Source organism: Triticum aestivum, chromosome 4D (genome assembly GCF_018294505.1).
Source record: "Triticum aestivum cultivar Chinese Spring chromosome 4D, IWGSC CS RefSeq v2.1, whole genome shotgun sequence".
Lineage (NCBI taxonomy): Eukaryota > Viridiplantae > Streptophyta > Magnoliopsida > Poales > Poaceae > Triticum > Triticum aestivum.
This window is the reverse complement of record NC_057805.1, coordinates 39,919,407-39,928,552: the sequence shown is the minus strand read 5'-3', so window position 1 is coordinate 39,928,552 and position 9,146 is coordinate 39,919,407.

Below are 9,146 nucleotides of genomic sequence, written 5' to 3'. Positions count from 1 at the left end.
CGCCCCTGCGCTCGCCCTCGACCTCGCCGGCCCTCGCCCCGCGCCCGCCCTCGACGCCGCCGCCCTCTCCACCGCCCCGTAAGCCTCTCCCTCTCCTCTCCCCCGCCCTCCTCTCTCTCTCTCTCTCTCTCTCTCTAGTTTGGATGTATGAACCCTAGCTAGGAGATGTAGCAGAGAGAGAGAGGAGATGTATGAACCCTAGTTTAGTGCAATTTTGTTTAGGGCAATTTACTTTAGGAAATTTAGCTTAGTGCAATTTACTTTAGGTATAAAAACAGTAGCTAAAATTTATAAAAAAACAGTAGCTAATTAGTTTTTGTAGGTATATACATTAGCTATAAAAAATAGTAGATTTTTTTTAATAAAAAACAGTACTAATTAGGGCAGTAGCAAATATAGCTAGGGCCACTCAAATAAAACCAGTAGCTAATTAGTTTTTGTAGGGCAGTAGATTCTTCTTCTCCTCCCCTTCCTTCCCCTCTCCTCCTTGGACTAGGAAAGAGGGGGGAATCCTACTTGGAGTAGGATTGCCCCCCTTGGGCGCGCCTCCTCCCCTTGGCCGACCCTCTCCTCCCCCTTTATATACGGAGGGGGGGGGGCACCCCATAGACACAACAATTGATTTGATCTTTAGCCGTGTGCGGTGCCCCCCTCCACCATAGTCCACCTCGATAATACTGTAGCGGTGCTTAGGCGAAGCCCTGTGTCGGTAGAACATCATCATCGTCACCACGCCGTCGTGCTGACGAAACTCTCCCTCAACACTCGGCTGGATCGGAGTTCGAGGGACGTCATCGGGCTGAACATGTGTGAACTCGGAGGTGCCGTGCGTTCGGTACTTGATCGGTCGGATCGTGAAGACGTACGACTACATCAACCGCGTTGTGCTAACGCTTCCGCTTTCGGTCTACGAGGGTACGTGGACAACACTCTCCCCTCTCGTTGCTATGCATCACCATGATCCTATGTGTGTCTAGGATTTTTTTTGAAATTACTACGTTCCCCAACAGTGGCATCCGAGCCTGGTTTTATGCGTAGATGTTATATGCATGAGTAGAACACAAGTGAGTTGTGGGCGATACAAGTCATACTGCTTACCAGCATGTCATACTTTGGTTCGGCGGTATTGTTGGATGAAGCGGCCCGGACCGACATTACGCGTACGCTTACACGAGACTGGTTTTACCGCCGTGCTATGCACACAGGTGACTAGCGGGTGTCAGTTTCTCCAACTTTAGTTGAACCGAGTGTGGCTACGCCCGGTCCTTGAGAAGGTTAAAACAACACTAACGTGACGAACTATCGTTGTGGTTTTGATGCGTAGGTAAGAACGGTTCTTGCTCAGCCCGTAGCAGCCACGTAAAACTTGCAACAACAAAGTAGAGGACGTCTAACTTGTTTTTGCAGGGCATGTTGTGATGTGATATGGTCAAGATGTGATGAGATATAAGTTGTTGTATGCGATGATCATGCTTTGTTGAAGTTATCGGCAACTAGCAAAAGCCTTATGGTTGTCTCTCTATTGCATAAGATGCAAGCGCCAAATAATTGCTTTACTTTATCGCTATGCGATAGCAATAGTTGCAAGAGCAATAGTTGGCGAGACGACCATGTGACGACACATTGATATAGATCAAGATGATGGAGATCATGGTGTCATGCCGGTGACGATGGAGATCATGACGATGCTTTGGAGATGGAGATCAAAGGCACAAGATGATGATGGCCATATCATGTCACATATTATGATTGCATGTGATGTTTATCTTTTATACATCTTATTTTGCTTAGTTCGGCGGTAGCATTATAAGATGATCTCTCACTAAATTTCAAGATAAAAGTGTTCTCCCTGAGTATGCACCGTTGGCAAAGTTCGTCGTGCCCAGACACCACGTGATGATCAGGTGTGATAAACTCTACGTCCATCTACAACGGGTGCAAGCCAGTTTTGCACACGCAGAATACTCAGGTTAAACTTGACGAGCCTGGCATATGCAGATGTGGCCTCGGAACACTGAGACCGAAAGGTCGAGCGTGAATCATATAGTAGATATGATCAACATAGTGATGTTCACCATTGAAAGCACTCCATTTCACGTGATGATCGGTTATGGTTTAGTTGATTTGGATCACGTGATCACTTAGATGATTAGAGGGATGTCTATCTAAGTGGGAGTTCTTAAGTCATATGATCAATTGAACTTTAATTTATCATGAACTTAGTCCTGGTAGTATTTGCATATCTATGTTGTATTGCTCGCGTTTAGCTCCCCTGCTTTATTTTTGATATGTTCCTAGAGAAAACTAAGTTGAAAGATGTTAGTAGCAATGATACGGATTGGATCCGTGATCTGAGGATTTTCCTCATTGCTGCACAGAAGAATTATGTCCTTGATGCACCGCTAGGTGACAGACCTATTGCAGGAGCAGATGCAGACGTTATGAACGTTTGGCTAGCTCAATATGATGACTACTTGATAGTTTAGTGCACCATGCTTAAACGGCTTAAAATCGGGACTTCAAAGACGTTTTGAACGTCATGGACCATATGAGATGTTCCAGGAGTTGAAGTTAATATTTCAAGCAAATACCCGAGTTGAGAGATATGAAGTCTCCAACAAGTTCTATAGCTAAAAGATGGAGGAGAATAGCTCAAGCAGTGAGCATGTGCTCAGATTGTCTGGGTACTACAATCGCTTGAATCAAGTGGGAGTTAATCTTCCAGATAAAATAGTGATTGACAGAATTCTCTAGTCACCATCACCAAGTTAGTAGAACTTCGTGATGAACTATAGTATGCAAGGGATGACGAAAACGATTCCCGAGCTTTTCATGATGATGAAATCGATGAAGGTAGAAATCAAGAAAGAGCATCAAGTGTTGATGATTAACAAGACCACTAGTTTCAAGAAAAGGGGCAAAGGGAAGAAGGGGAACTTCAAGAAGAACGGCAAGCAAGTTGCTGCTCAAGTGACGAAGCCCAAGTCTGGACCTAAGCCTGAGACTAAGTACGTCTACTGCGAAGGGACTGGTCACTGGAAGCGGAACTACCACAAGTGATTGGCGGATAAGAAGGATGGCAAGGTGAACATAAGTATATTTGATATACATGTTATTGATGTGTACTTTACTAGTGTTTATAGCAACCCCTCAGTATTTGATACTAGTTCAGTTGCTAAGATTAGTAACTCGAAACGGGAGTTGCAGAATGAACAGAGACTAGTTAAGGGTGAAGTGACGATGTGTGTTGGAAGTGGTTCCAAGATTGATATGATGATCATCGCACACTCCCTATACTTTCGGGATTAGTGTTGAACCTAAATAAGTGTTATTTGATGTTTGCGATGAGCATGAATATGATTTGATCATGTTTATTGCAATACGGTTATTCATTTAAGATAGAGAATAATTGTTGTTCTGTTTACATGAATAAAACCTTATATGGTTACACACCCAATGAAAATGGTTCATTGGATCTCGATCATAGTGATACACATATTCATAATACTGAAACCAAAAGATGCAAAGTTAATTATGATAGTGCAACTTATTTGTGGCACTGCCGTTTAGGTCATGTTGGTGTAAAGCGCATGAAGAAACTCCACGCTGATGGGCTTTTGGAATCACTTGATTATGAATCACTTGATGCTTGCGAACCATGCCTTATGGGCAAGATGACTAAGACTCCGTTCTCCGGAACAATGGAGCGAGCAACTGACTTATTAGAAATAATACATACTGATGTATGCGATCCGATGAGGCTCACGGTAGGTATCGTTATTTTCTGACCTTCACAGATGATTTGAGCAGATATGGGTATATATCTACTTGATGAAACATAAGTCTGAAACATTTGAAAAGTTCAAAGAATTTCAGAGTGAAGTGGAAAATCATCGTGACAAGAAAATAGGTTTCTACGATTTGATCGCGGAGACAAATATTTGAGTTACGAGTTTGGTCTTCAAATTAAAACAATGTGGAATAGTTTCACAAATTCGTGCCACCTGGAACACCACAACATAATGGTGTGTTCGAACGTCATAACCGTACTTTATTGGATATAGTGCAATCTATGATGTTTCTTACCGATTTACCACTATAGTTTTGGGGTTATGCATTAGAGACAGTTGCATTCACGTAAAAAGGGCACCATCTAAATTCGTTTGAGACGACACCGTATGAACTGTGGTTTGGCAAGAAACCAAAGTTGTCGTTTTTTAAAGTTTGGGGTTGCAATGCTTATAAGAAAAAGTTTCATCCTGATAAGCTCAAACCCAAATCGTAGAAATGTGTCTTCATAGGATACCCAAAGGAGACAGTTGGGTACACCTTCTATCACAGATCCGAAGGCAAGATATTCGTTGCTAAGAATGGATCCTTTCTAGAGAAGGAGTTTCTCTCAAAAGAAGTGAGTGGGAGGAAAGTAGAACTTGATGAGGTAACTGTACCTGCTCCCTTATTGGAAAGTAGTTCATCACAGAAATCTGTTCCTCTGACTACTACACCAATTAGTGAGGAAGCTAATGATGATTATCATGTAACTTCAGATCAACTTACTACCGAACCTCGTAGGTAAACCAGAGTGAGATCCACACCAGAGTGGTACGGTAATCCTGTTCTGGAGGTCATGTTACTTGACCATGACGAACCTAAGAACTATGAGGAAGCGATCGTGAGCCCAGATTCTGCAAAATGGCTTGAGGCCATGAAATCTGAGATGGGATCCATGTATGAGAACAAAGTGTGGACTTTGGTTGACTTTCCCGATGATCGGCACGCCATCGAGAATAAATGGATCTTCAAGAGGAAGACGGACGCTGATAGTAGTGTTACTATCTACAAAGCTAGAATTGTCGCAAAAGGTTTTTCGACAAGTTCAAGGTGTTGACTACGATGAGAGTTTCTCACTCGTATCTATGCTTAAGTCTGTCCGAATCATGTTAGCAATTGCCGCATTTTATGAAATCTGGCAAATGGATAAACAAAACTGCATTCCTTAATGGATTTATTAAAGAAGAGTTGTATATGATGCAACCAAAAGGTTTTGTCAATCCTAAAGGTGCTAACAAAATATGCAAGCTCCAACGATCCATCTATGGACTGGTGCAAGCATCTCGGAGTTGGAATATACGCTTTGATAAGTTGATCAAAGGATATAGTTTTATACAGACTTGCGGTGAAGTCTGTATTTACAAGAAAGTGAATGGGAGCACTACAACATTTCTGATAAGTATATGTGAATGACATATTGTTGATCGGAAATAATGTAGAATTATTCTGCAAAGCATAAAGTAGTGTTTGAAAGGAGTTTTTTCAAAGAAAGACCTCGGTGAAGCTGCTTACATATTGAGCATCAAGATCTATAGAGATAGATCAAGACGCTTGATAAGTCTTTCAATGAGTACATACCTTGACAAGTTTTTGAAGTAGTTCAAAATGGAACAGTCAAATAAAGAGTTCTTGTCTGTGTTACAAGGTGTGAAATTGAGTAAGACTCAAAGCCCGACCACGGCAGAAGATAGAAAGAGAATGAAAGTCATTCCCTATGCCTTGGCCATAGGTTCTATAAAGTATGCCATGCTGTGTACCAGATCTATTGTATACCCTACACTGATTTTTGCAAGGGAGTACAATAGTGATCTAGGAGTAGATCACTGGACAGCGGTCAAAATTATCCTTAGTGGAATAAGGATATGTTTCTCGATTATGGAGGTGACAAAAAGGTTCATCGTAAAGGGTTACGTCGATGCAAATTTTGATACTGATCCAGATGACTATAAGTCTCAATCTGGATAGTGGGAGCAATTAGCTAGAGTTGCTCCGTGCAGAGCATTGTTGACATAGAAATTTACAAAATACATACGGATCTGAATGTGGCAGGCCCGTTGACTAAACTTCTCTCACAAGCAAAACATGATCACACCTTAGTACTCTTTGGGTGTTAATCACATAGTGATGTGAACTAGATTATTGACTCTAGTAAACCCTTTGGGTGTTGGTCACATGACGATGTGAACTATGGGCGTTAATCACATGGTGATGTGAACTATTGGTATTAAATCACATGGTGATGTGAACTAGATTATTGACTCTAGTGCAAATGGGAGACTGAAGGAAATATGCCCTAGAGGCAATAATAAAGTTATTATTTATTTCCTTATATCATGATAAATGTTTATTATTCATGCTAGAATTGTATTAACCGGAAACATAATACATGTGTGAATACATAGACAAACAGAGTGTCACTAGTATGCCTCTACTTGACTAGCTCGTTAATTAGAGATGGTTATGTTTCCTAACCGTGGACATGAGTTGTCATTTGATTAACGGGATCACATCATTAGGAGAATGATGTGATTGACTTGACCCATTCCGTTAGCTTAGCACTTGATCGTTTATTATGTTGCTATTGCTTTCTTCATGACTTATACATGTTCCTATGACTATGAGATTATGCAACTCCCGTTTACCGGAGGAACACTTTGTGTGCTACCAAACGTCACAACGTAACTGGGTGATTATAAAGGTGCTCTACAGGTGTCTCCGAAGGTACTTGTTGGGTTGGCGTATTTCGAGATTAGGATTTGTCACTCCGATTGTCGGAGAGGTATCTCTGGGCCCACTCAGTAATGCACATCACTATAAGCCTTGCAAGCATTGTAACTAATGAGTTAGTTGCGGGATGATGTATTACGGAATGAGTAAAGAGACTTGCCGGTAACGAGATTGAACTAGGTATTGAGATACCGACGATTGAATCTCGGGCAAGTAACATACCGATGACAAAGGGAACAACGTATGTTGTTATGCGGTTTGACCGATAAAGATCTTCGTAGAATATGTGGGACCCAATATGAGCATCCAGGTTCCGCTATTGGTTATTGACCGGAGACGTGTCTCGGTCATGTCTACATTGTTCGCGAACCCGTAGGGTTCGCACGCTTAAAGTTCGATGACGGTTATATTATGAGTTTATATGTTTTGATATACCGAAGGTAGTTCGGAGTCCCGGATGAGATCGGGGACATGACGAGGAGTCTCGAAATGGTCGAGACGTAAAGATTGATATATCGGACGACTATATTCGGACATCGGAAAGGTTCTGAGTGATTCGGGTATTTTCGGGTGTACCGGGGAGTTACGGGAATACGAGGAAGAAGCAATGGGCCTCATGGGTCAAGTGGTGGAAGAGAAGAGGCAGGGCGCGCGGCCCCTAGCCCAAACCGAATTGGACTAGGGGGCCGGCCCCCCTTTCCTCCTTTTCCTCCCTCTCCTTCCTTCTTCTTCTCCTCCCCTTCCTTCCCCTCTCCTACTTGGACTAGGAAAGAGGGGGGAATCCTACTTGGAGTAGGATTGCCCCCCTTGGGCGCGCCTCCTCCCCTTGGCCGGCCCTCTCCTCCTCCCCCCTTTATATACGGAGGAGGGGGGCACCCCATAGACACAACAATTGATTTGATCTTTTAGCCGTGTGCGGTGCCCCCCTCCACCATAGTCCACCTCGATAATACTGTTGCGGTGCTTAGCGAAGCCCTGCGTCGGTAGAATATCATCGTCGTCACCACGTCGTCGTGCTGACGAAACTCTCCCTCAACACTCGGCTGGATCGGAGTTCGGGGGACGTCATCGGGCTGAACGTGTGCTGAACTCGGAGGTGTCGTGCGTTCGGTACTTGATCGGTCGGATCGTGAAGACGTACGACTACATCAACCGCGTTGTGCTAACGCTTCCGCTTTCGGTCTACGAGGGTACGTGGACAATACTCTCCCCTCTCGTTGCTATGCATCACCATGATCCTGTGTGTGCGTAGGATTTTTTTGAAATTACTACGTTCCCCAACAGCCATGAATCGGGCCGTCTTCATCGACGCTAAACAGAGGAAGAAGTGGTGCAAGTACAAGACCTACTGGGCTCCTAATGACCGCCGTGCCGTAGTGTATTGGGAGACGGCTATCGTGCCGCCGGCGGTCATCGGCGTGGAGCCTAAGGTGGAGGAAGAAGAAGTGGTGCAGATGCGAGCGAGGCCGCCGGAGCCAGGCCGTCGTTCCTGGCAGATCGACCTCGACTCCGCCGAGGATGACGACGACGACCCGCCGGCCCGCACGGCGATGAAGAAGAAGATGAAGGCCAGCGGCTCGACCAGCCGCTCCGCACGCCGGTGACGGCTGCCGCGGTCAGCAGGTGTCCGTTGTCCACCCCCTATCCCCCAATCCCCCAATCCCACTTCTGCATTCCGATCTTCTATGTATGAACTCGTATGAACTGCTATGAACTAGTATGAACTACCCCTATGCTTATCTACATATTCCCCATTCCCCTCCGCCATGGATTGAATCTATCGCCGTGGATCGAATCTAGCGTGCATGTCGAAGAGAGAGAAGTGCTTACCGCCATTGATGGAGTCCGGTGGTCTTCTTCCTCTGCTCCGATCCGCCGCTGCCGGTGATGGGGTCCGGTGGTCTTCTTCCTCTGCTCCGATCCGCCGCCGCCGGTGATGGAGTCCGGTGGTCTTCTTCCTCTGCTCCGATCCGCCGCCGCCGGTGAGAGTTGGGAGAGTGGGGAAGAGTGGGGAGAGGGAGCGGTGAGGGGCGGTGAGGCTAATAACTGCCGGCGCTTTGGGAAACAACGCGGCTTCTCGAGCGTGGCCGCGTGCGTGCAGCCGCCGCCGCCCATGTGCACCGCTCGAGCCTGGCCGTGGAGAAACTGTCGATTCGTGCGTTCCCAGTGAGCCAGGCCCAGAGGTGCTTTAAGAAGCGTGCGATGCAGGCCCAATAGTGTATGCGGGCTACCAAACAGGCTGATCACTTCTCGCGCGGTCCTGGTCGAGGCCTATGCAGGCAACCAAACACGCCCTTACTGCTTTCGCGTCCAAAGTTAACCAAGGAAGAGTGGAAAGTGAGTAGGGCAACGCATCTGGTCAATTCTGTTCACATTCGCTGAACTGAATCTATCATGCGCCTAAAACCTTTTATGTGTCTCAGCACATTTTGCTCGGAGAATTTATTCGAACCGTGCAAAGTTGGATTATCTACATGGACTCCCACGGAATCACACTGCCAAACAATTGGCAATGTTGAGGTAAAATGAGATTGAGAATGAGGTGTTGTTTTTATTGATGATGAACAAGGCTATATATACAATCCAAG